Source organism: Mizuhopecten yessoensis, unplaced genomic scaffold (genome assembly GCF_002113885.1).
Source record: "Mizuhopecten yessoensis strain PY_sf001 unplaced genomic scaffold, ASM211388v2 scaffold4583, whole genome shotgun sequence".
Taxonomy (NCBI): domain Eukaryota; kingdom Metazoa; phylum Mollusca; class Bivalvia; order Pectinida; family Pectinidae; genus Mizuhopecten; species Mizuhopecten yessoensis.
The window spans coordinates 87,050-114,241 of record NW_018405619.1 but is presented as its reverse complement, the minus strand read 5'-3'; the positions used below and the strand labels follow the sequence as shown (position 1 = coordinate 114,241).

The window sequence follows — 27,192 nt, the reverse complement described above, 5'->3', positions numbered from 1 at the left end:
ATTGTGATTTATAAAAAGTTTTATATTGGATGAAAGAAACGAAGTTTGATTAAACTGAACGCTTAATCCCACCACAATATTAGATAGGAGGTTAATTTTATATCAATAAATACGTTAATTATACAAATATATGTATCAATTAACGTTAAGCATATTATAAATAGACGGTGTAGGGTTTACAAGCAAATGAACAGAAGTTGTAGGCTTAATAAGCAAATGAAAGACAGTGTAGGGTTAATAAGAAAATGAACAGACGATGAAGTGTTGATAGGCAAATGAACGTGTGTTTTTACAGGGTTATTAAGCAAATGAGCACACGTTATTACAGAATAAATAAGCAAATGAACAGACGTTGATACAGGGTTCATAAGCAAATGAACGGACGTTTGTAGTGTTAACAAATGAACTGACGCTAAGAGATTAATAAGTACACAAACTGCCGCTGTACTGCATTTAGGTTTAAGTGATCCATTATCATATTGTTTATTGGTGACAAATGTATACATGTACTAACAAAGGTAATGCCATTGCATAGACGTGAAGGCAGCCTTATATAGTTGGCGTTATTATCATTAGCATATCTATAGTCGCTGGACCTTTGGATGTTTCAGCACAACGACAAAGTCTGGTCGTTAAGCGATTCCTTATATAACCTTGCAAAGTCATAATTTCTCTTTGTGTAACAAATTTTCTGAGCAAATCGTGGTTTACAAGATGCCTTAATAGTATCCTAATAGTACAAAATGTACGATTTTCAAACAGGAAAGTAGGAATCAGCATGTAATCGCATGACTTTTTGGGACGCTAAAATCAAATATTGGTTGGTATGAAAAAAAGACGAACTAGATAACAAGATAAGAAATCATTGACCTAGAATGGCTCCGTATATGGGTACAATGGTCTTATTTTAGAACGTCAACAAATTTACTAATCCATTCAAAACGTGCCAGTCACTATCAGTAAGTCCTTCTGCTTCATTAAAAACTCAAAATATATAAAAAGCTTAATTTGACAAAGGCTGGTCACTTACAACCCAAATCACGCCTGAAGGTGATAAAACTGCCATATATGGCCACATTCCATAATCAATATGACCAATATTTGCTTGGAGTCAGGATTAGCTATTCGCTTTTACGTTCACTCTAAACTATTCAACTAATGCTGTCGAGGGTTAGCGTACAACCGTGTAAATATTCTACAGAGTCGATCTTATTGCTTTCGTTGGTAGAAATCTCAGGGTTTGAATTAGGCAAACTGTCAAGTATTTTATCGCCATGATATCGAAGGCCACAAGTAGAGAAGCTCTATCGAACTGATTATAAACTTATGGTTTGTCAGCTTTTATTACAGAAATATTTGAAACTTTACTCATGCTAATTTCAATATGTCTTTTAGTAGAGCTGAATCAGTTATGTACATTGGAACTAAAACTCATATATCACTGATAGCATTCATATTACTTATTGTTTTCATTAGGTTTAAACATCATTTTTGATATATACTAGAATCATAACAAGGATTTGAAAAAGAACGTTTTTGACTGTTTGGCTATTCAAATAGAACATGATGTAAATATTATGAACACAGTCAGTATGGGTTGTCATCAGATCCACTGAAATCTGATTAACTTGTCCATTCATACATTCAAAAACATTTAAAAGGACTTTTGTTAATATAATACAAATATTGAAAATATGAAAGGAATCGAGATTTCTTACTTATACAAGACATCGACCAACAGCGATATCTAAGTGAAATCTAGACCAGGTAAGACTGTTACAGGTATTTCGGGTTTGATACATATACCATTGTTGATATATGTGTGCCTGAAGCGAGTTAAATGCCGATCTAGTGAGATAAATATTATAAGGTGAAGATTTTATAAGTCAGCGGAATAAATTTGACTTTATAAATGCACATAAGCATATTAATGTATTAGTTTATGTAAACGTCTCTCCAATGAAGTATATTAAATTTGTTTTATTCGTGTCAAACAAAATAGACAATAGACAAATGGCAGGCATACACACCTATGTTTATATTTGCAGACATTGTCAAATATATCATCAAGTAGAAACGAAAAATACACTTCATTAGCTCGGGTTCAAGAACAGGAAACTTTAACATTATGTAGAATATATGATGCATACCAAAATTCTATTAAATTAACTTTATGGTTATTATACACAAAAGGAATACACAAAAGAAAAATACGAAAATAATAATTGCTTATTTGCGTATGAATGCATGTTTGTAGAGAAATTTAAATTTGTGATGAACTACATGTTAACACAAAGCACACGCATCTCACGATAAATACGATGTTTACAGTAAATGAACACGATTATGACAAAACGTTCGTCCAAATGACCTTGGTAACAAACCAACTTGAATCGGTAATGATGCTTTTCATGATGAGGTATTTCTATTTTGGCAACCACACAAAACATTCTATACACCTATAAATCGGTCTTATTGAGTTGTATTCCTATCACATGCAGTGAACATTAGATTTGTGGATGATGGCCCCGATAGAAACGCTGAGCATTTGAATACATTTCAATTTACACCGAATCATATGACAGCCACACAAACGCATGTATGCAATGTAAAAAAGTTCATAAAATTTGTTAAAACGGGTTTTTATTTGAATTAGACTAAACTTCTTGAAGCATGTTGATATACTCCGACATTTGTTATACATTAGAGGCACATCTGTCTTATGCGATTTGCAATCTCAACCTCAAGTTTTGAAGGTTCAGACATTCTCCCTCGAATGTTACGCCTTTGATATTTGTACAATATTTCTACCGAATTTCGAACTTCGCTTACTGAGAACGACCGCATATCGGTTATTTGAAAACAATGAAAATTGGACATTGGTACAAATTATATGAAATCGAAAAGTGATACGTTAAAAACGATTTACACGAAATTAAACTCTACAAGATGATTGCCTATAACAATTTATTTCGTGTTAAATATTTTTCGTGGATTTGTTCTAAACGTCTAAACGTGTTCCGGCATGATTAATTTGCTTTTCATGTCGAGTGTTGCAAATCGCGAAAATGAGTGCATCGCGAAAAGAACAACTCTTGCAGAATTTTGTTTGCTATTTGTATGAAGATGTGAAATAAAATTTTACACTATTATTAATCAAAATATGGAAACAGGACGTAAATTTGGGCTGTGACAAGGGGGCTAGTTAAAGTGTAGCTACTGTTACGAAAGTTGAAATACATCGAAACGTGTACGATGCAAATGCATGAAACGAGATTAACATACACTTTTGTTTCTCCGACGTGATTGTTTAAGTACAGCAATACAATATTATGGTCGATGATGGTCTTAGTGGAGTAAGACAATAGTCAGCAGACGTATTAGTAAACTCAAACAATGCTGATTAATGTTAATAAAAGAATGTAATAGAGTGTTTATGCTTCTAGAGTTAAACACTTAAAGGTGACTGTATCAGTCGAGTGAAAGACTGTTAAAGGGTGGTTATACTAATAGAGTGAGACAGTTATATGTGTATGTATCAGTAGAGTAAAAGACTGTTACAGGGTGGTCATACTAGTAGAGTTAGACAGTTATATGTGTCTGTATCAGTAGAGTAAAAGACTGGTACAGGGTGGTTATACTAGTAGAGTAAGACAGTTATAGGTATATGTATCAGTAGAGTAAAAGACTGTGACAAGGTTGGTTATACTAGTAGGGTTAGACAGTTATAGGTGACTGTATCAGTCGAGTAAAAGCCTGTTACAGGGTGGTTATATTAATAGAGTTAGACAGTTATAGGTGTCTGAATCAGTAGAGTAAAAGACTGTTACAGGGTGGTTATAGTAATAGAGTTAGACAGTTATAGGTGTCTGAATCAGTAGAGTAAAAGACTGTTACAAGGTGGTTATACTAGTAGAGGGAGACAGTTATAGGTGACTGTCTTACTCTACTAGTAAAACCACCCTGTAACAGTCTGTTAGTCTACTGATACAGTCACCTATAACTGTCTAACCCTACTAGTATAACCAACCTGTAACAGTCTTTTACTTGACTGATACAGTCACCTACAACTGTCTAACTCTACCAGTATAAGCACCCTGTAACAGTCTGTTAGTCTACTGATACAGTCACCTATAACTGTCTAACCCTACTAGAATAACCAACCTGGCCACAGCCTTTTACTCTACTGATACATATACCTAGGAGGGTCTTACTCTACTAGTATAACCACCCTGTACCAGTCTTTTACTCTACTGATAGTCACCTATAACTGTCTCCCTCTACTAGTATAACCACCTTGTCCCAGTCTTTTACTTGACTGATACAGTCACCTACAACTTTCTAACTCTACCAGTATAAGCACCCTGTAACAGTCTGTTAGTCTACTGATACAGTCACCTATAACTGTCTAACCCTACTAGTATAACCAACCTTGCCACAGTCTTTTACTCTACTGATAGTCACCTATAACTGTCTCCCTCTACTAGTATAACCACCTTGTCCCAGTCTTTTACTTGACTGATACAGTCACCTATAACTGTCTCCCTCTACTAGTATAACCACCTTGTCCCAGTCTTTTACTTGACTGATACAGTCACCTACAACTTTCTAACTCTACCAGTATAACCACCCTGTAAACGTCCTTTACTCGACTGATACAGTCACCAATAACTGTCTAACTCTACTAGTATAACCACCCTGAACAAGTCTTTTACTCTACTGATAGTCACCTATAACTGTCTCCCTCTACTAGTATAACCACCCTCTAACAGTCTTTTACTCTACTGATAGTCACCTATAACTGTCTCCCTCTACTAGTATAACCACCTTGTCCCAGTCTTTTACTTGACTGATACAGTCACCTACAACTGTCTAACTCTACCAGTATAATCACCCTGTAACAGTCTGTTAGTCTACTGATACAGTCACCTATAACTGTCTTACTCTACCAGTATAACCACCCTGTAAAAGTCTTTTACTCACCACCCTGTAACAGTCTTCTAATCTACTGATACAGTCACCTATAACTGTCTCCCTCTACTAGTATAACCACCCTGTGCCAGTCTTTTACTCTACTGATAGTCACCTATAACTGTCTCCCTCTACTAGTATAACCACCCTGTAAAAGTCTTTTACTCACCACCCTGTAACAGTCTTCTAATCTACTGATACAGTCACCTATAACGGTCTCACTCTACTAGTATAACCACCCTGTACCAGTCTGTTACTCTACTGATACAGACATTTATAACTGTCTAACTCTACTAGTATAACCATCTTGTCACAGTCTTTTACTCGACTGATACATATACCTATAACTGTCTTACTCTACCAGTATAACCACCCTGTAAAAGTCTTTTACTCACCACCCTGTAACAGTCTTCTAATCTACTGATACAGTCACCTATAACTGTCTAACCCTACTAGTATAACCAACCTTGTCACAGCCTTTTACTCTACTGATACATATACCTAGGAGGGTCTTACTCTACTAGTATAACCACCCTGTCACAGTCTGCTACTCTACTGATACAGACATTTATAACTGTCTAACTCTACTAGTATAGTATCAGTAGAGTAAAAGACTTGTTCAGGGTGGTTATACTAGTAGAGTGAGACAGTTCTAGGTGACTGTATCAGTAGATTAGAAGACTGTTACAGGGTGGTTATGCTAGTATAGTTAGACAGTTATATGTGTCTGTATCAGTAGATTAAAAGACTGTGACAGGGTTGGTTATTCTAGTAGGGTTAGACAGTTATAGGTGACTGTATCAGTAGACTAACAGACTGTTACAGGGTGGTTATATTAATAGAGTTAGACAGTTATAGGTGTCTGAATCAGTAGAGTAAAAGACTGTTACAGGGTGGTTATAGTAATAGAGTTAGACAGTTATAGGTGACTGTATCAGTCGAGTAAAAGACGTTTACAGGGTGGTTATACTAGTAGAGTAAGACAGTTATAGGTGACTGTATCAGTAGAGTAAAAGACTGTGACAGGGCGGTTATACTAGTAGAGTTAGACAGTTATAGGTGACTGTATCAGTAGAGTAGAAGACTGTTACAGGGGGGTTTTACTAGGAGAGTAAGACAGTTATAGGTGACTGTATCAGTAGAGTAGAAGACTGTTACAGGGGGGTTTTACTAGGAGAGTAAGACAGTTATAGGTGACTGTATCAGTAGAGTAGAAGACTGTTACAGGGTGGTTTTACTAGTAGAGTAAGACAGTTATAGGTGTCTGTATCAGTAGAGTAAAAGACTGTAACAGGGTGGTTATACTAGTAGAGTTAGACAGTTATAGGTGACTGTATCAGTTGAGTAAAAGACTGTTACAAGGTGGTCATACTAGTAGAGTTAGACAGTTATAGGTGTCTGTATCAGTAGAGTAGCAGACTGTTACAGGGTGGTTATACTAGTAGAGTTAGACAGTTATAGGTGTCGGTATCAGTAGAGTAGAAGACTGTGACAGGGTGGTTATACTAGTAGATTAAGACAGTTATAGGTGACTGTATCAGTAGAGTAAAAGACTGTTACAGGGTGGTTATACTAGTAGAGTTAGACAGTTATAGGTGTCTGTATCAGTCAAGTAAAAGACTGTTACATGTTGGTTATACTAGTAGAGTAAGACAGTTATAGGTGTCTGTATCAGTAGAGTAGCAGACTGTTACAGGGTGGTTATACTAGTAGAGTTAGACAGTTATAGATGTCTGTATCAGTAGAGTAAAAGACTGTGACAGGGTGGTTATACTAGTAGAGTGAGACAGTTATAGGTGACTATCAGTAGAATACACGTACCACAATAGTCTATTCAGCGGTTGTTTCTATAGAGTAAGTAAGATATTGCTGGATGCATCATGGACAATTTGGTAATGGACTCACTACTACAATGTACCACATTGTGTTTACATGGACTTTAGAACGGTAGGTTTAACGTTGACAACTAAACTTTCTGCGTTGTTATTGACAGTTTGATTTCATGCTCAAAGTATACAGGATATTTGTGTCCTGCCAATAAATAAACTGTTTAATCAGAGTTCTATGCCAGAAAGACTTCAAGATATGCTGGATATTTCACCGTCGACGTCAAGATGTCATTGGCAACCAGAAGATGTCCTTGTCGGGGATGAGTATTGATATTTACACTGTGTTTTAGACTGATACTGATTTACATGATCTTCATGAGTTCTAAAATGTCACAATGGAAATCACAATGAGAGTCTAACTTGCCTTTCCTTTTGTTTTGATGTTTCCTTAGTTCCTGTTGTTGACCTTTCATAAAGGTTTTGCGTTCACATTTTGTTTTGGTGAGTAGTCTCTGTAGTACATGGACAAGATCTAACAAGAAGTAATATCTGCCGAACGTTCAGTCGGATAAGCGACACCTGACGTCTTTAGGATGTGAAAAATGATTGCTGCGGGTACAACCTCTGACACCAGTGACTACTCATGTTTATCAAGGTTTCATCTCACACTGATACGTTTTGTTTAAATACAGTATTGTGCACCTTACAATGTCCTTCTTTCAATTTTAAGAGTCATATAGAATAAAAGTGCTAGCTATAATGCCGTGACATTGGTATATGAGAGTTTGCATCTTTTTTTGTGATGCTCTCAATGAAAACCTCTCTAAGAGCCACATATAACAAATGTGCTTGCGATCCTGCAATGACAATGTTAGCCGAGGTTTTGCCTCTTGTATCGTTGTCTGTGGGGCTCTCAAAAAGTTTTTCTTTTCTTTTCCAGCGAAGACAACCGTTCTTTTAACCCTTTCAGTAGCACACCAGTGCATTATGTTGGCCTAGAGGTGGACATACCACTAATGTCAACGTGCCCTCTGGTCACACGTTTGATGGGAAATGGTGATTCAATGGGACAATCGGCACGTCAACATGAGCTGGACTTCCTAGTGCGATGTGACAGCTTGATGATTCAGACATGTGTACAGCAAATGGCAAGCTACCAGATGCTTAACGCTGGGAACAATTTTGTCTCTTTTTATTCTTCACCAAACTGTAGCTTAGTTACAATAGTATTCCTTACGAATAAATAACGTCCTTGTATGTTTTGACACACCCGGTACATATGTACAATTTACAAATAATAGTTTGAGTTGTGTAGATGTACTGAAATGCCATTAATGGAATGTTCCCTAATGTTTAACATACTTGATTTACCAGCTCATATAGTTGTTTTTGTGTCTTTATAACGGAGACACCACCTTTGGTCACCGGTGATACTGACGGTTGAGCGAAAATCTCACGTTTAACCGTCAACATCTGATATAGACGCTAACTACACAGCATCTACACAGCATTGCTACAGAAAACCAGCTGTTATGTATTAAGCATGTCCCCCATTTAACTTACATTTATATCAGTGTTACAATACAAACGTTGCTACATATTGCTATGAATGATTTGCTGGATGCTGTTTTGGTTCAGACTTATTTGTACCTCATATAGCTAAAACGTAGTGATTAAGGTTCTCATGGTATCTTTAAAAATGCTGAAGCGTATCAAGCTCTTAAATGCTACCAACGGCAACATAAGTGATTTCTGTATGTTTGAAAATAATATCTTCACTTTCACACGCTTGTAATATTGTGTCACATTAACAGATTTATGTAGCGGACCTGGACTGGGTAGCTCATTTGGTAAAGCGTCCATCTAGAGTTCTGAGGGTCCCGTGTTCAAATCCCGATCTGGTCGTTATGTTTGTCTTTCTCCTGTCACATTTATCCAAGTATTCGGTATGCAGTAGGGCAGAAGAAAAGGCTTGACATATGTAAACTATCTATACATCTGTTTGCTGTCATAGAGTAGAGATGGCAAGATAAACGTAGGGCACTTACTCGAGAGGGTGTCTAGTTTCATAGACAACTGATCTACCGTCCCCAACATAGTACAAAACCTGTCAAAGAAAGGGGTATAACGTCCTTACCGGCAGTACGAAATTGACTAGGTAAATAGTCGCACTGTTTGTCAGACCACTAATTATGTACGTATGGAAGTACGTGTTAGTCCATACAACACGGTAACACTCTACACACCTTAGGTGGCCGACTGTGTACCCTGAGGTGCGGCTTAAACATCTGCTGCGCTAACTGCATAATATTTTCTTAATATTTTAACGTGCATAATTATTTCTCTTACCTTGAATTTCAGATGACTTTAAATGATGTATATCCAAGAGATTTTGACACAATTTCCAGAAGTAAATCCCAACTTGTGTTACCTTTACATGCGAGGGCAGGTGTGCGAATATGATTGACTGGTATCGCAAGTTTACCTGTCTGGTCAGTAAGCTAAATATTCCAATAGTTAAGGCTACTACTGTACTGAGAGCCAGCACACACCCATCCCTGTACACACTTACGGCAACTATACCTGTCCACGGTGTGATGTCAGCCGAGACGACCAGCCATGGATGACGTTCAACTCTCACCGCGCATGACTGATGATGGCCCAAGGAAAAGGACGGCTCTAGGGAACGTCTCGGCAACGCTTAGTTTACAACATAAATAGAGCAATTCATATTGTTCATTAAGAAACGACAATTATTATTTGTTGTACTTAATCATAATAGAAATCAGTGTATCGGTATGCGAAGTGTGGTTTTATTGTAGTTAACACACATATGAAATCAAGGGATTATAATTTCTCATTCGTCGTAAAACTTACCATACTTTTCCATTTCTCATCGACGTTTTATCAGTGTATCTCAGTACACAAAATCTCATTATTCACGCCTATTTAAATCTTATGTTTGGAAATTTAAAAGTATGTTTATAAATCCTAGATAAAATATTTCCTTATTAGCCACGGATGTTTAAACTTAAAGGTCGTGAATATAAAAAACTCGCTTCTATTAGATAAACTATTAAAATCCAATCCGATATTTTGATGAATCGGAAGTTTTACTGTCAATCGTTGGAACATTGAGTGAACTATCACAGGAACTACTCGTGAACATGTTAACTCACAACATTGTTGAAGGTTTGCACAAGAGAAACAGGAAGCTACGCACACATTTACGGGCACATCTGTATAACATATCCGACACATAAGTAAACTACAGGTGATTTAGAAAATTTTGATAACAAATTGTAACATGACTACTCGCTACATAAATCTGTCACTGAATAGAAACGGCGGGTGTTTGTGTGTGTTGGTTGTGTGAGTCAGGGGTGTGGTCGGGTGGATGAGGCGGGGCTGGGTGGAAGTTATTATCTGTTTTGAGTTTATTCCATTTCTCTAGGCGTCCATTGTTTGATATTCAGACAAGTCAATGACAATATTTCCGGCCGTCATGTTCAGAAGATGATCAGTGTACTCAATCATGACAACAGTGGAAGTGGCTTTATAGGACATTATATCTCTTGTTAATCATGTGAACATACCATTTGAAACATTACTCGATTTAAACAGTCAATTACTAGTATATAATCATTGTTTACAACTGTTTTCATGTTCAAATAAACGTTTTGCAAGTCACATAATACATTAGATAGCAGCGACTGTTAGAAATACGAATTTCATTTTTTTCCTGTTAAGCATACATTACTCTGTCTTTGATAGGAATAGTTCCGTCAGAAATATAAATATCAGCAAATTGAAATGGAGAACTTTGTAAACCTTACATAGCATTGTATTTCATAGTGAAACCTAGCGGAGAGTATAATACATCAACGGTAGGTAATCCGGGCAAATTCAATGAAATTTGGGATGGCAAAAATAATTAATAACTTCCGACGGTGACAATGTGATCGTTTGTTCTTTGTTAGTTGGCACTTGACTAGAGCTCATGTTTGGTAATCAATTCTGTAATGAATAGCTGCAAAGTATGGTGGCTGACTGTTTTGCAAAGAAACATGATGGATAGAGTTATCCAACGAAGAACTGGGCCCTAAAAGACCCACAACATGTGAACGTAATATGCTCTTATTCAGATTCCATTGATGTCTTGCCTCAACGACAAACTGTCATAATTTACAACAGTATGTGTGCCTCACAAAGTGGCGGCACTTACAGCTGACGTCACGACAGGAGCTAACGGTTTGTTCACGCAAATCGGAAGTCATACATTGAGGTGTTATTCCCCTTGCTGGACTGACCGATGTCATCATAAACACTTTTGTTGGGTTATGTAACAATTTCTTGTTGAATCAGTCGAAGGTGACGATGCCGGTTCAACTGTTTAAGACCCTGGCGGGAGCCTTTACTATGCTGGTCAGTCTGTCATCCCATATAAAACTAATCAGCGGGGAACATTATTCGTGCGAAACATTGGCCATATTGAACAAACATTTGTTTTTTTGAAACTTTGATTTATATATTTATACATTACTGAGAATTTGCATAACAATTTAATTCACATTTTTTCATTAGTTGTAGCTTGTTATATGATTTATATAAAAGCGTCCGAAATTGTCGCTTTCGTTTCAAAAATTGTAAGTGTTTTATGTTCAAATCTATGCGGTCCGAATGTCCTCTGATTAATTTCTCGGCAGTAGCGTCCTTTAGGATTAAAAAGATGGTAACACTGGCTTTGGTCGAGAGGTTTGACTTGATATTTTAAAATCATCATTCAGACGGTTTTGTATACGTCTCCATGTGCCATGTCGTATTTATGATTTTTTGGCCTACACACAGGTGTCGGCCTGAATTTCTGTTAAATTCAATTCATTGTTACGTTTTGTTTAAATGCATATCAGTTAACCGGAACATGGAACATAGCATGTCATGCACAGTACAGAAAGAAATGGAGATTCTGCATTTTACATTTAACAGTCAAAGCTTTCTGTATTTTTATGCCACACCCTCAAGGTAGGGAATGATTCTATTACTCTTACACCCCATTTCACGTGACGTGACGTCACAATGGCTCAACAATGACGTGACGTCACGAATTTGGAACTCTCCAATGCCGCAATGCGGAAAAGGCGACGTGATGAAATCATAACCTTTTACTTTATATTTACCGTACACGTTGGAAAGATGCGATTAATATTTCTGCCCATACATTGTTTGCAAATATAGGATATGCTTAATCTGGCTGTCTGATTCGTTTTCGTCTAAAAAGCTCAGGGGAAATTTGATATTTTTTTTAAATGGTGACCAGTCCACACGCATTTTCATGGTTTCTGGGCTTATTCTGGTTGTTGGAATGAGAGAAAATACTCTTTCTTGCCCAATGGTGTAGGATAGGGACATTCCACCATCGGGATTTTCAAATTTGGCAAAAACCTAGGCAAAGCCTCGGGTTAAAAGAAACGGATGGAATTTCCCTATCCTTCACCCCTGGGCATGAAAGAGTCTTATAATATACAGATGCGATCTGATTAAGAAATGGAGCAACACTGAGTTAACGTTACCAATGTGACCATCATGGAAAAGTTGTATAAGGCATTTGCTAAGAAAATGGTCCATATACATGAAATATCATGATGTATTAAGAGTTAAACATCACAAACTTTAATGATCAAACTAAAGGCCCGTGTTCATGAAACTGTTATCACGCTCAAGCATGGATTCTGTGTTTAAGTCATCTGTCTTTTAGCTCACATATATTCCATGAAATTGCCAAAACTTTAATCTAGACATTGAAAACGGTTTTCTGCTATGAGTATCTCCAAAATTCTTTTAAACGATTGACTAAATGTAAATTTTATTTCTTTATCTCCGAAACTAGAATCTGGGCCCATAATCTCACTTTGAGCATGAAAACAACTGTAAAAATCGGACCAAGAGCCTACACACTGCAAACCAGTTCTACACTTTATCAATGGTACTATCCAGGAATAATAAATGCACGCCATCAAAACATGAGATGAATACTGTGACAAAGGAAGCCAGACAAAAACTTATTTTCATTACTTCGTGTTTTTTTATATAACTCCAAATAAAAAATTGAAAAAAGTAGAATTATAATTAAATCTTACGTTTATTTCATTCACCTCACTCATATTTTAACAATTCTTGTTCTTCCTTCGAGAACGTCATTTTGTGTATCTGCGTTGCCCCCTTTTGTTCGAGTTTTGTATCGTCATTCTCCTCTTTAAGAAGTCTGATAGTTGTTCTTCTTGCGAAAAAGTCATTTTGAATATCTGTGTTGCCTCCCCTAGTGTGTGTTGTGTAACACCATTCTCCTTTGCGAGATAACCAATGCTTGTTGTTCTTGTGGGAACGTCATTTTGTGTATCTGAGTTGCCTCCCTTTGTTCGTATTTTGTAACGTCATTTTGTTTATCTGAGTTGCCTCCCTTTGTTCGTGTTTTGTAACGTCATTTTCCTCTCTCAGATTATCGATCCTTGTTACTAGTATTCTTGCGAAACGTTATTTGAAATATCTGTGTTGTCTCCCCTTGCTCATGTTTTGTAACATCATTTTTTGTTTGTTTTGAGAATGATATTTTGTGTATCTAAGTTGCCTCCCATTGTTTGTGTTTTGTTATGCCACTCTCCTCTATCGGATTTCTGATCCTTGTTCTTTTTGAGAGAACGTCTTTTTTGTCTATCGCATTGTTCCTTTTAGTTTGTGTATTTTAACGTCATTTTCGTCAAATTGAACTTCCCCATCTAGGTCGAGTATCCTTAAAGTTACCTCCTTGTTCCTGTAACTTTAACGTCCTGTTAATGTTTGCCTATTATGTGCTCTGTATGACTTTTACTGATTACGGAAATGCTTCTGTTCCGGAGGAATAAGAGCTATACATATACAAGTGTAGTTTTACTTCAGAGTTGAAACAGGCAGCATACATCAGTCTATCTTAGTTAACTCTGATATTGCTTTGTCTTTAAAAACATAACGTTATGCCATCGACATGGAAATTAAATAGGTGAGTATGTCATGATGTATTGCGAGCTATATGAACAACATGGTTTGCTCAGAGAAAGCGTATGATTAGGAGAGCATGCGCAAAACTTATGGTATTGTGCTTTAATATACCACTTAGCACGATTGACAACACACAATAGTCTATATGAGGACTTCTGGTGAAGCCCAAATCTTTGTTAGTCGGTTATATTCCTGTTTGAATATACGCCAGTGCCTTATTCATCATATTTGTTGTTCAGGTGTATATTCTTGTTATACAATGTATGTAGATCATTTATAGTAGAACTGGACTGTGTCGATCGTCAAGAAGAGCGCCCGCCTAGAGTTTTGAGGGTAGCGGGTTCGAATCCCGATCTAGTCATGCATTTCTCTTTCTCCTATTACACATATACGTAACAAGCATGTTGTTTCCACTAAAAAAAAACCTCATGTTTCGTGTTCAAGATATATACAAAACTGCTAAACAATTGAAGTGTCATTAGGGAATTATTTAAAACAGTTATACAGAGAAATTTATAAAATCGAGAACAATTGAAACATTAAGAAAGAGAATTCTAAACAAGTGAGAATTTCGAAAAAAATACGGACGTTTTCAATTATAGGCGATGCTACTAATGGACACCGAACCTCCGATCTGAATTTATCATTTAAAAGACTTGTGACCGCTACCCCGGGTGAATTCTGTGTGTGTAGCGAAGCTGAAGTGTTTATCAACCACGAACGAATTATTTGCTCAGTTGAGCACCTATCAATGGGGCGAACGCTGGCCTGTTTTCTTACAATGGAGGGTGGGGTCGATCCCGTGGTCAATATTTGAGACGGCGAAAAAACCTGACATCTCAAAATGTGGATGATTTAGCTTCAACCAATTGGTCTGCGTTAAATGTTTTATGATTTCCATACTCGATACCTATAACATATTAATAACATAAAACGATAAAACGATAAAACGATAGATAAAGAACCTCATTTCCTTGCTAGATACATGCGTGTCTTGTTGCACGGGAGACAACTCCCACAAATCAGAATACCCAAATACATGTACCTACCAAGATTTAAGGAATAGTTTGAATCTGTCAGTGGCGTTTATATTCTCCCTAGTTGTAGCTGAAATAACGACTTCCATGCTATAAATATAAATATGATTCATACATGGTAATACTTGGTATTTAAGGAAATTTGTATCAACTCTGTATAACTGTCTTAATTCTAAAAAAGAAAAAAAAAATCTTTATCTTTAAGGATATCATTTAATATGAATAGGCAAAGCCTTAAAAGAGCGTAGATTTTGTTGATTTCTAAAATTTAGTGATTTAGAATACTGCTTTCAGAATGAGGTAAGATAACATTTATTTAAAGGGGCTAGTCGAGGAATAACAATAAAACAAGCTCAAATGAGATTAAGACTGACATAACAATAGGGGAGATCGGAGCAAGTTTGGCCGATTTTTATTAAAGTCCGTTCTGGGAAGTATGGCAGCACGTCCGTTTTTGAACACTATTTTATTTTCACTGTCGGAAGATCGGATGGCCGAACGAGCCCTGCCATGGGATAAGGTCGGACAGGCATTCAGGAAAGTTCGGCAACATTGGAATCAGCTTAATTATGACGTCATAAAGTATGCAACGTCAGATTTTACCGCCAATTTTACGACTTTTTATGTGTTACATGGGCCGACCTTGCCACGGTTTCATTGGCCGAACATGTCCGGGCCCAAATTGATATTTCAATAAATTCTTATCGTACAGCGATATGTTAGTGAGTGCTTGGCTTGGCTTTTATGTATATCATTTGAAGCTGTCAGTGTGTTACACGTTTGACCCCCAAAAAATAGCAATTCCGTTTACAGAAAGTTCGCATAACTAGAAGCGAGATCATGATTTTATTTAGATTCTCTCAAAAGTAATTTTCACCTGTTTAGTAGTTTTACATTTGAGTTTTCCTTGCCATTTTTTCTTGTGAATGCCCAGCCAACTAAACTGCTATGATCCTTAAAAATGTGAATACGAGTTCAAAAACAAAAATATTAGGGGTAGCCGAACTTGCCCTGGTCCCCCGTATGTAGATTTTTTGTATCGTTGATGATTGGTAAAAATGTATTCACAATATAATTTTTGCATCAATGACGCCATTGTTTTCCAGTCAAAGCTAAAGTAGATATTTGTTCTTGTGCGTAACGTATATGATGGGTCGGTTGGTGCAGTGGATAGTGCGCTCGTCTTCACCAAGATGGCCGGATTCAATAACGATCACCTGCCTGACCACGCGGGTTTTCTCCGGATACTCCTTCTTCCTCCTACATTAAAAATTAAATCCTCTGCGTGCTTCCGTCATGGCACAAAAAGAATTATTGAGATAAGCTGGTAAACAACTGTTTGGTAATTGCTATAAAAAGTGCATATTACATATTTAACGATAAGTCTAAGTAAATGTATAGAGATGGTAGTTAAAAAATTAAATTAAAAAAGGAAACATTGTAATACTTTGATGTAACTGAAATTGTCGTTGTCTCAATTCCTGTTCCATCCTGAAATACCGGATTGAATTTCAAATTTTGCGACTGTCACCGAGGTTTGACAGGTAATGATGCCAAATAAAATTAAACAGTTTCTGTCTGTAACTACTTATAAATCGGCACGCGTTGTGAAAAAAAGTAATACGTTGCTGAAAAAGGGCGTTGAACTCGGGTTGGATGTCTGGACAATTATTGTTGATTTCGACATTAATGAATTATCCATTTTCTCTTTTATGAGTGGTGATGCTTACATAACTTATGTAAAGACTATAACTAGACTTTCAGAAATGTTAATGATTTCGTTCATATTCTCAACAAATGGAAATCAAAAGCTGATGAAATTTTAGACGATAAAAAATAAATGTACACGTTGACATATGCGGCTCTTTTTGAAAATATTAACAGAACCTGGTTGATGAAGGATTTTCAGAAAATATCCGCATTTTTAATATTTGTGTCTGTGGCAAAAAAACTGAAAAAAACGGACATCAGTTCCAAGATTTTCCGGTTATTTTTCATCCTTCCGGAAATAACCGATGAAGGCCGATGGAGTGTGACATGCTTGTGACGTCATAGTATGATAATCTCTGAATGAAGTTTCATGCCTGCTAGTATCATAATTAATGTGATATATTTTTTCAATCAGAATGTATATTAGTTTTTATCTAAATACACAAGTAATAAAACATGAGGATTATTTTCACAATATGAAGATGTTCCTGTATGGGTTGAAACACAATTGTCTTTGTTTCAAGGATACACTTCCGGTTTCACCACTGGAGGCAACGTGTTGCAAGGGGAAGCTACTATGTATACGCATGTGTTACCATTAAAGAGCTACGCTCTTATAATCACTGCACCATTAGTAAACCACAGTATAGAGAGACGTGCCAGGTTCTGGTGGTGGAGGAAAGCCGACGTTCCCGGAGAAAAAAACACCGACCTTATTTTTACTCTAATTTTTCTCTTTTTTTTTCTTATATCAATAATTTCTTCACGTTTAAAGTAATTTTGGCTAGATCTCTAGTAAATTAAAACATTTTGGTAATTTCTAAATTACAGTTAAATGGAATTTCATTTTAATTATGTGAGGTATATAGTGTTTGAAGAATTGATCAAATGATTTGAGGTTCTTATATTTCAGAACTCTCCTTTACCATGTCTTAATTGGTGCTTTTTGTTTAGCGTGTTTTATGTCAGAGTTAAGTTTAGGTATTTGAGGCAGACTTAGAATCCTAACAGCGAAAAACAAGTGTTTGCCCACTGCAGATTTAAGTCAGGAAGGAACATTTCATCGCTATATATTTTTACTCTCTATCCATATTATTGGTGTTTTTGATTTGTTCACGTTAACACAGAAATGTTTGAAAAAGTATCTAACTCATATATTTAAAGATATTCTTGTTCCGTCTTTATATTACAATTGGACACCCATATATGTTAATTCCTTTAATATTCTTATTTTGTCTTAATATAATAGTCTAAACTAATAGCCAAACTTTCGACACAGAGTATACAACTATATGGAGTTATCAGATCCCCCTGTCTACAACCCCCTGTTGAAAAACGATGATGGTTTATCCTCTTGTTGGAATGTAGAGTTTGCCTTTTTATGTAAAAAAAAGTCGACCTAATTTCTTTCGTCCTTACCAAAGTTAGATAAAAAACAAAATAACTTTATGAATTAATTTTCACGATACCTCTACGTAATGCATTAATCATATATCAATCTTGTATTCTCCCCGTGTATAACCCTGCTTAAAATCCTGTCTGATTCGTATCATAAATTTATTCAATTGTTTTTCTATTCCCCTACTATAGATCAAAAACCTATTTTATAAATTACATTCAGAAGAGATATAGGTCTCCATTTCTTTTAGAATTGCCCATGTTTCTCAGGTTGAGGTGAATATGTTTTCATTCCCTATCTTTGTGTAACTAATACTTTTCCTATTGTTCAGCCATTATTAATAGATCGTACAATAAATGTACCAAGTTGCTTCCTAAAACTACCATCGGAACCGGGGCTTTTATTATTTTTCATATTTTTTTTCTAAAGTGTTAACTGCTTCAGTAAGAGTTATTTCCCTTTATAGTTTTGGACTCAGAAATTATCTAAGTTTATATCCTCAATCTCTTTAGTTTCTGTATATACTTCTTTATAAAATGTAGTACATGTATTTGTGGGTTCATGCAGACAACCAAGCAATTACGACTGATTAGGCATTAATAATATTGCAATGTGTTCATTTTCTATTAATAATAAAATGTGAAATACTTATGTTATTATCTAATAAGTCATTTGTTATCCACTTACCTTTTTTTCATTGATTGCAAATGGAGCCTTCTGATCATCGTATTATTAAATATATATTTCACTGCTTGGATATGTTATATACATTTCCTAAATCATAAGAAAAGCATTGCAGGCTTATAAATATAACGCTCTCTGAAATATGTAAGAAATTTGTACTTTTTAATTTCCGTTATACTATAATAATTTATTTTATTTTATTTGCATGTAGCAGTTCATTTTCACTAATAGTACCGCTTGTTCCAGTCTACTCAGCTGTAAATGAGTAGTACGTGGTTGGTCAGTGCTAGAATTGTTGAATGCTAGCTGTGAGCGCTTAAATGGCAGCTCCGACTGTAGGCTCCCCAGGGAGTAGAGAAAGATATTGGCTGGTTGCAATGGCCACGTAATAATTTGTGAATCGCTTTGAGACGACCTACGAACTAGGTTATGCTAAAGCGGTATATAAGAACCTCGAATTATTATTTATTATTAATTATTGTTCATAGACAATGTTTTAACCCGATCAAGTGAAGGCTAGTGAAAATCTGCAAGTTTAACAGTTTTAAGATAAATGTTACAGGCAGCATTTTAACATACATTAACAAGCGTTTAAATAAAGTTTCATCTGTATTGAAGTGCCGTTTAATTTAAACTAAATTAGTATGACATATAACACAGTAGTCCAGTGTTCACAGGTAGCTATGAAATAACACAGTAGTCCAGTGTTCACAGGTAGCTATGACATTGATGAGCTCATTTTCTTGCGTAAATTTGTTCCGAAATTTTAGGTCAAATCCCAATCATTATCATTAATAATTTCTTATAATGTTCAAAACCAATGGTACTGTATCTATCTGATCGCACGTTTTAAACAACATTTTTAGTATACATGTCCAGGATGCTATGCATCTAACAAACCAGAGCATGTTTGATTTCTTTAAACATGCTGATGGGAATGTAAAACAATTCTAGTAAATTGTGGGCAAATTGTCTGGAGAACGTTTTACATTCCTCAAAGTAGTAAGTGTGTATGGTAAAGCCAAAAACGGGATTGCTAAAATAAAAAGGTGCAAAAAAAAAAAAAAAAAAAAAAAAAAAAAAAAAAAAATAGAAACTAGTTTTTCCATCAGCAAAGCAATTGATGTAACAGAACATTGTGGGAGAGCATGGGAAATATCAATTCAACATTTGAAGCATGCAACCCTTTCTCTAAAAACAAACAGCAAACAAAATACTCGTCTCATAAAGCATTTAAGGAAGTTTCAAAATTATATTGTGCGTTTACGAAAAAAATGCATTTCCAAGATTAAAGCATATTGCATCTTTTATGCGGTCAGTGTTGCGTTCAGTCAACAGAGAAATTTTATGTGATGACTTCAACATCCCATTACAAAGAGATGTTATTACAAAAAAGTAGGCACTTTATTGGTTTGCACGTGGCGACAGGTGCAATGGTCAAGACAGGTGAAATGGTCAAACAGTTGAAATGGTCAAGACAGTAGAATTTGGAGAAGTAGTTGATGGGAAGGCTTAAAGTTATGTAAAGACAAAAAAAAAACGTTTGATGACTGACCATAATGCTGCCGAGCATATAATATAGGGGAAAAAAAGGGAACACCACAGTAAGTTATGATAACAACACTAATTCATTAATATGTGTTGTCCAATCTTTACTGCATTTGGCTCACAAAGAAAAAATGATAAAAAACACACACAGAAAAAAGTATAATGTGAAACTGTGGGAGATTTTAGGGAGTCAACTCTTGAAATGTATTTGCAAATAATTTTAAAAAGATTGCAGTGGTCATCTCCAATACGAATTTATTAATATCTGTTGACTTAAACAGATCCAGGATAATTGTTTACTTGTTTTTTTATCATACATTAAAATTACTTACAAATACATTATTAATCTGTTTTGTTACGTATGTTTTAGTCATGCATTTATCATAATTACACATGAATTTTTAAAAAGTTTCATGTTTTTCTCATTCGTAAAGAACGACAACGCGTGAATCATTAACTTATTTTTGTTGTACATTAATAATGCTAACACCATCATATTAACCTCTTATAGAAACGAGTTCATTTTTTATTTGGAACTTACAAAGTTATTACTATTACTAAGCATGAATCAAAACAGAATCTCATTAAAGGTCATATACAGGTCATAAAACAGTTAAACTATGATAACGCATAAAACTGTATTTAAGATTTTTTTTTTTTATTACTCTAGCCGAAGGCATTGAACTAGATACGTTTAACACTCCATAACAGTGAAGTTATTTGAGTATGTATACATAGACCATCTGTCTGTACAATTATATACACTGTAATAGATCATCGAGACACGCTTTGTTAAGAATGTTTCATGTGATAGATCATTAATACAAAATATTAATAAATAAATTATAAAAAAAGTCTTTGATATTAGAGTTAAAGCCTGTTATATCTGTCACTATCACTTGTCATTCACAAACACTTATTTATTTCTCTGGGGGGTACGGGAACTTGGCTGAGCACATACACCATGTAGTTAAAGCACTAGAATAGCTTAATATACTGCCAAAATCAAAACTTGAAATTGATAGATGATCACTTCAAAAAGTCGTACATTGTTTTTATAAGACCAATTCAGAATTGCTAAGTAACTAGTACTAGAAACCGCACATATAGCTACCGATGGGGTCAAACTTACAAGTATGCTTAACTCATATAACAAGCTGGCTGGAAACCCCTCAAAACCAGACGTGACAACCACAAAATATACAAATACATAAAAATGATACATCGCAAGATCCCAACATATCCTAGTGACATTTTACCTCAAACAAACTCCGACATTCACTGCTAGCATTGAATTATGGAATCAACTGGCGGCAAACACTAAAAATTGATCCGTGCCCCTGTGAAAGTTATGTACTTTTTCAGCAGAAATGTTGTTTGTATTCTATCCTATTACAATAACAGTTCCCGTACTAGATATATCCACCATGTGTGCTACGCGTGGACTATAGTTCTTTGAAATAATTATCTCTTCCAAAAAATAATCTTGTTAATATGTTCTTGCATTTCTGCCTGCGAAACAAAAAATTCGTAAAACATTGTGAAACTTCCAGACGAAAATGCCTTTCTTATGAGAGATTCTAACCTCTCAAAAGCTCAAAGCGTAGAAACATTCGGGAGAGCTAGAACAAGTTGTAAGGACGTAAGGATGCTTCAAGTTAAAGTGTAAACTTGCATTGACACATTGCTAATCTAGGGACATCAGAAACTATAGTGATATGCTAGTTTTGAATAATGTGTTTCTCTAGCAGAAGGCATTGAGCTAAATGTAGATACGTATAGCGTCTACATACCAGTGAATGTTATGGATTATATATACAAAGGTCACTGATCTGTCTATACATTTATAAAAACTGTAATAGACCATCGAGACACGTTTTGTTAAAAAATATTTCCTGTGATAGATCATTAAAACAGAAAATAAATGAATAAATTATAAAAAGGTATTTCATATCCGAATTCAAGCCTGTATTATCTATCATTATCACTGTATATAAATTACGAGGCGGCAGACGTGTTCGTTGAAGCGTGATATGTTCATTATTGCGTCCACATACAAAGTTTAATACGTTTACCGGTCACTGGATCGATCAAGGTTTAAAGCTTATTATATTACTTTAAGTCTTCCGACTTATCAGTTACAACAAAAAACAGAACAATACAATATATGTATATTTGCAAATTAATATATATACATTATAGTTGTACATTATCATTATTGAGAGTGAACATTAACAGGTAATTAAAGAACTTAGGACCTTTATTTGTGTTCCCATGCATTAAATATTAATTGGTAATTTCTGATATACTATCACTCCTAATTAGTAGTTGGATGAATGGTTAAACGTGCTAGTAAGAATTGCATTATATCTATTTATGAATTTAGATTCTGATTCTGATTATGTCAGCATAACAAAAAGAATTCAAAATGAAATAAAATTCATCGTCTACCTCATTCATATTCAATTACGGTCTAGAACTGTCATAAGAACAACATTTATAGTATCATATATAGAAATACAATACCAATTTTGTGCAAACCAACTCACCCTTCCTTAATCAGTAACGTTATTTTCTTAAAACAATTTAACGTTCGCAAACACTGATTTATTTCTCGTGATACGGGAACTTGGCTGGGCACGTAATCATGTAATTAGCACAGAATCAGGAAAGCTACTGCGAAAATTGAAATTTGAAATCGATAAATTATCATTCCAAATATTGTACATTTCCTTCATAAGATCAATTTTATAAAATGGGGATTAGTTTAGGACAACAAACAATTGCTCAGTCAAAAATGTTAGAAAGTTTTCAACAAGAATTTGCACGACGTATAATTACCGGTAAAAAAGAGCAAGTATTCTTAACACTGGCTGGAAACCCCTCAAAACCAGACGTGACCACTACAGAATAATACAGATATCTCACAGGATACATCATATGACCCAAAAATATCTTAGTGACATTTTACCTCAAACAAACTCCGACATTCACTGGTAGCATTGAGTTATGGCATCAACTACCAGAAACAATAAAACAACTCTTTTTCCTTCCTTTCACAATTATGGTTCCCGTATTTGACAGATCCACAATGTTAGTCTTGGCATGGAATGCTGTTCTTTGATAATGTTATCTCTTCCATAAAAAATCGTTTTGATAGTCCTATATGTTCTTGCATTACTGCCTTCGAAACAAACATTTCCTAAAATAATTTCGAAAGTATGAAACTAAAAGTCGAACATGCCTTAACTTCCTTTCTATCTCAACTCTCTATCAAAATATTGTTATATTAGAATCTAACCTCTCAACAGCTCAAAATGTAGAAATATTCGAGAGAGTTAAACAAAACACCCAAAGAACCAAACAGTGTTTGATTTATATATTTTGGTGAAGTAATGTGAGCATTAACATTTCAATTGAATTAAATTCTGAAAACTTCTCAGATGTTTTTATAATGATATGATTACTTACTATTTCATCGAATTTCAATGCTTATATTGTGTCATGTCCGTTACAATATACCTGTAGTTTTATCCAATATTACATTGTATGAGGTAACTGTTATGTCCTAGATCAGTCCTTATCCGGATGATAATCGTCCCTTATAATCACCGGATGTTGTCATGTACATGTTTGAGTCTGCGCAGGAGTGGGAATAAAAACCAGTGAAGGAGTATGGTGTTTCATGCCGTCTGTCACCTCATTATATTTAGTATTTAGCGGTTCAGCAAGTACATTACAGATGTCACAGCAAGTAGTAAGTACATTGTAGGAAACACAGTACCTTATCATATTTGCTTTTTGTGATTTGTACTATTCATGTCATGTAATCAACAATATGGAGAGCAAGAACAGCTTTAGAGCACAAACAGTAGCGTCTACACAAAACACAGGGTTAAAACAAAGTAGTAACCGAACGATAGTGTTAACACATACAACAGCGTTAACGCATAGCACATTATTAGCACAAACGACAGCCTTAACATTCTACAGTGTTGTCACATACAACAACGTTAAAATATACCACAACGTTAAAACACACCACAAAGTTGAACCATACCACGGCGTTGACGCATAAAACAGCATTATCACAAACGATACCGTAAACACAACACAGCATTCAAACATACATGTACAGTACCATAGCGTTTACTCTTACCACAGTGTTGACACATGCAACAGCTTTGAGACCTACCATAGAGTAAGAAAACAAAAGTGTCAAAATATACCACTGTGTAAACACCTGCGACAGCGTCAACATACTTCAGTTTTAATAGCGACGACAATGTCAACACATATCACAGTGTGAACAGTGACGACAATGTCAACACATACCATAGTGTTGACATCGATGGCAGTGTCAACACACACAACAGTGTGAACACATACCACAGTGTTAATATCGATGGCAGTACAAACACATACCACAGTGTTAACATCGATGGCAGTGTCAACACAGACCACAGTGTGAACAACATACCACAGTGTTAATACCGATGGCAGTGTCAACACATACCACAGTGTTAACATCGATGGCAGTGTCAACACATACCACAGTGCTAACATCTATGGCAGTGTCAACACATACCACAGTTTTAACATAGATGGCAGTGTAATCACATACCATAGTGTTAAGATCGATGGCAGTGTCAACACATACCACCGTGTTAACATCTATGGCAGTGTCAACACATACCACAGTGTGAACAACATACCACAGTATTAACATCGATGGCAGTGTCAACACATACCACAGTGTTAACATCGAAGGCAGTGTCAACAAATATCACAGTGTGAACAACGTCCCACAGTGTTAACATCGATGACAGTGTCAACACATACCACAGTGTTAACATCGATGGTATTGTCAACACATACCACAGTGTGAACAACATACCACAGTGGTAACATCGATGGCAGTGTCAACACACACCACAGTGTGAACAACATACCACAGTGTTAACATCGATGGCAGTGTCAACACATATCACAGTGTGAACAACGTCCCACAGTGTTAACATCGATGACAGTGTCAACACATACCACAGTGCTAACATCTATGGCAGTGTCAACACATACCACAGTGTGAACAACATACCACAGTGGTAACATCGATGGCAGTGTCAACACACACCACAGTGTGAACACATACCACAGTGTTAACATCGATGTCAATGTCAACACATACCACAGTGGTAACATCGATGGCAGTGTCAAAACATATCACAGTGTGAACAACGTCCCACAGTGTTAACATCGATGACAGTTTCAACACATACCACAGTGTTAACATCGATGGTATTGTCAACACATACCACAGTGTGAACACAACATACCACAGTGTTAACATCGATGGCAGTTTCAACACACACCAGAGTGTGAACAACATACCACAGTGTTAACATCGATGGCAGTGTAAACACATACCATAGTGTTAACATCGATGGCAGTGTCAACACATACCACAGTGTTAACATCGATGGCAGTGTGAACAACATACCACAGTGTTAACATCGATGGCAGTGTAAACACAAACCACAGTGTGAACAACATTCCACAGTGTAAACATCGATGGCAGTGTCAACACATACCACAGTGTGAACAACATACCACAGTGGTAACATCGATGGCAGTGTCAACACACACCACAGTGTGAACACATACCACAGTGTTAACATCGATGTCAATGTCAACACATACCACAGTGTTAACATCGAAGGCAGTGTCAACACACACCACAGTGTGAACATCGATGGCAGTGTAAACACATACCACAGTGTTAACAACATTCCACAGTGTAAACATCGATGGCAGTGTCAACACATACCACAGTGTGAACACATACCACAGTCTGAACACATACCACAGTGGTAACATCGATGTCAATATCAACACATACCACAGTGGTAACATCGATGGCAGTGTCAACACATATCACAGTGTGAACAGCGACGACAATGTAAACAAATACAACAGTGTGAACATCGAAGGCAGTGTCAACACACACCACAGTGTGAACATCGATGGCAGTGTAAACACATACCACAGTGTGAACACATACCACAGTGTTTACATCGATGGCAGTGTCAACACATACCACAGTGTTAACATCGAAGGCAATGTCAACACATATCACAGTGCGAATAGCGATGGCAGTATCAACACTTCAGTTTTAATAACGACGACAATTTCGACACATACCACAGTGTGAACATTGATGGCAGTGTCAACACATATCACAGTGTGAACAGCGACGACAATGTCAACAAATACCACAGTGTTAACATAGATGGCAGTGTCAACACATATCACAGTGTTAACATCGATGCCAGTGTCAACACATATCACAGTGTGAACAGCGACGACAATGTCAACAAATACCACAGTGTTAACATCGATGGCAGTGTGAAAACATACAACAGTGTTAACGTCGATGGCAGTGTCAACACACACCACAGTGTGAACACATACCACAGTGTTAATATCGATGGCAGTATCAACACACTTCAGTTTTAATAGCGACGACAATGTCGACACATATCACAGTGTGAGCATCCATGGCAGTGTCAACACATACCACAGTGTGGACAACGTTCCACAGTGTTAACATCGATCGCAGTGTCAGCACATACCACAGTGTGAACACATTCCACAGTGTTAACATCGATGGCAATGTCAGCACATACCACAGTGTGAACACATACCACAGTGTGAACTCATACCACAGTGTTAACATCGATGGCAGTGTCAACACAGACCACAGTGTGAACATATACCACAGTGATTACATCGATCGCAGTGTCAACAGATACCACAGTGTTAACATCGATGACAGTGTCAACACAGACCACAGTGTGAACATATACCACAGTGATAACATCGATCGCAGTGTCAACAGATACCACAGTGTTAACATCGATGGCAGTGTCAACACAGACCACAGTGTGAACATATACCACAGTGGTAACATCGATCGCAGTGT

The 27,192-nt window shown here is 36.1% G+C and overlaps 1 protein-coding gene across 8 annotated transcripts in view; it reads right to left on the bottom strand.

Annotated features, from left to right (window-relative positions):
* LOC110449338 (dystonin-like) overlaps positions 1-9,397 on the bottom strand; it is a 146,460-nt gene extending 137,063 nt beyond the window's left edge. For 4 of the 8 annotated variants that reach the window (XM_021496120.1, XM_021496127.1, XM_021496129.1 and 1 more), the window contains exon 1: positions 9,150-9,396. The gene's annotated coding sequence lies outside the window, so the exon portion shown is untranslated. Of the gene's footprint in view, positions 1-9,149 lie in introns of all 8 variants that reach the window. The other 4 variants (XM_021496125.1, XM_021496126.1, XM_021496124.1 and 1 more) reach the window with 2 other exon arrangements.
* Positions 9,398-27,192: the final 17,795 nt, after the last annotated feature.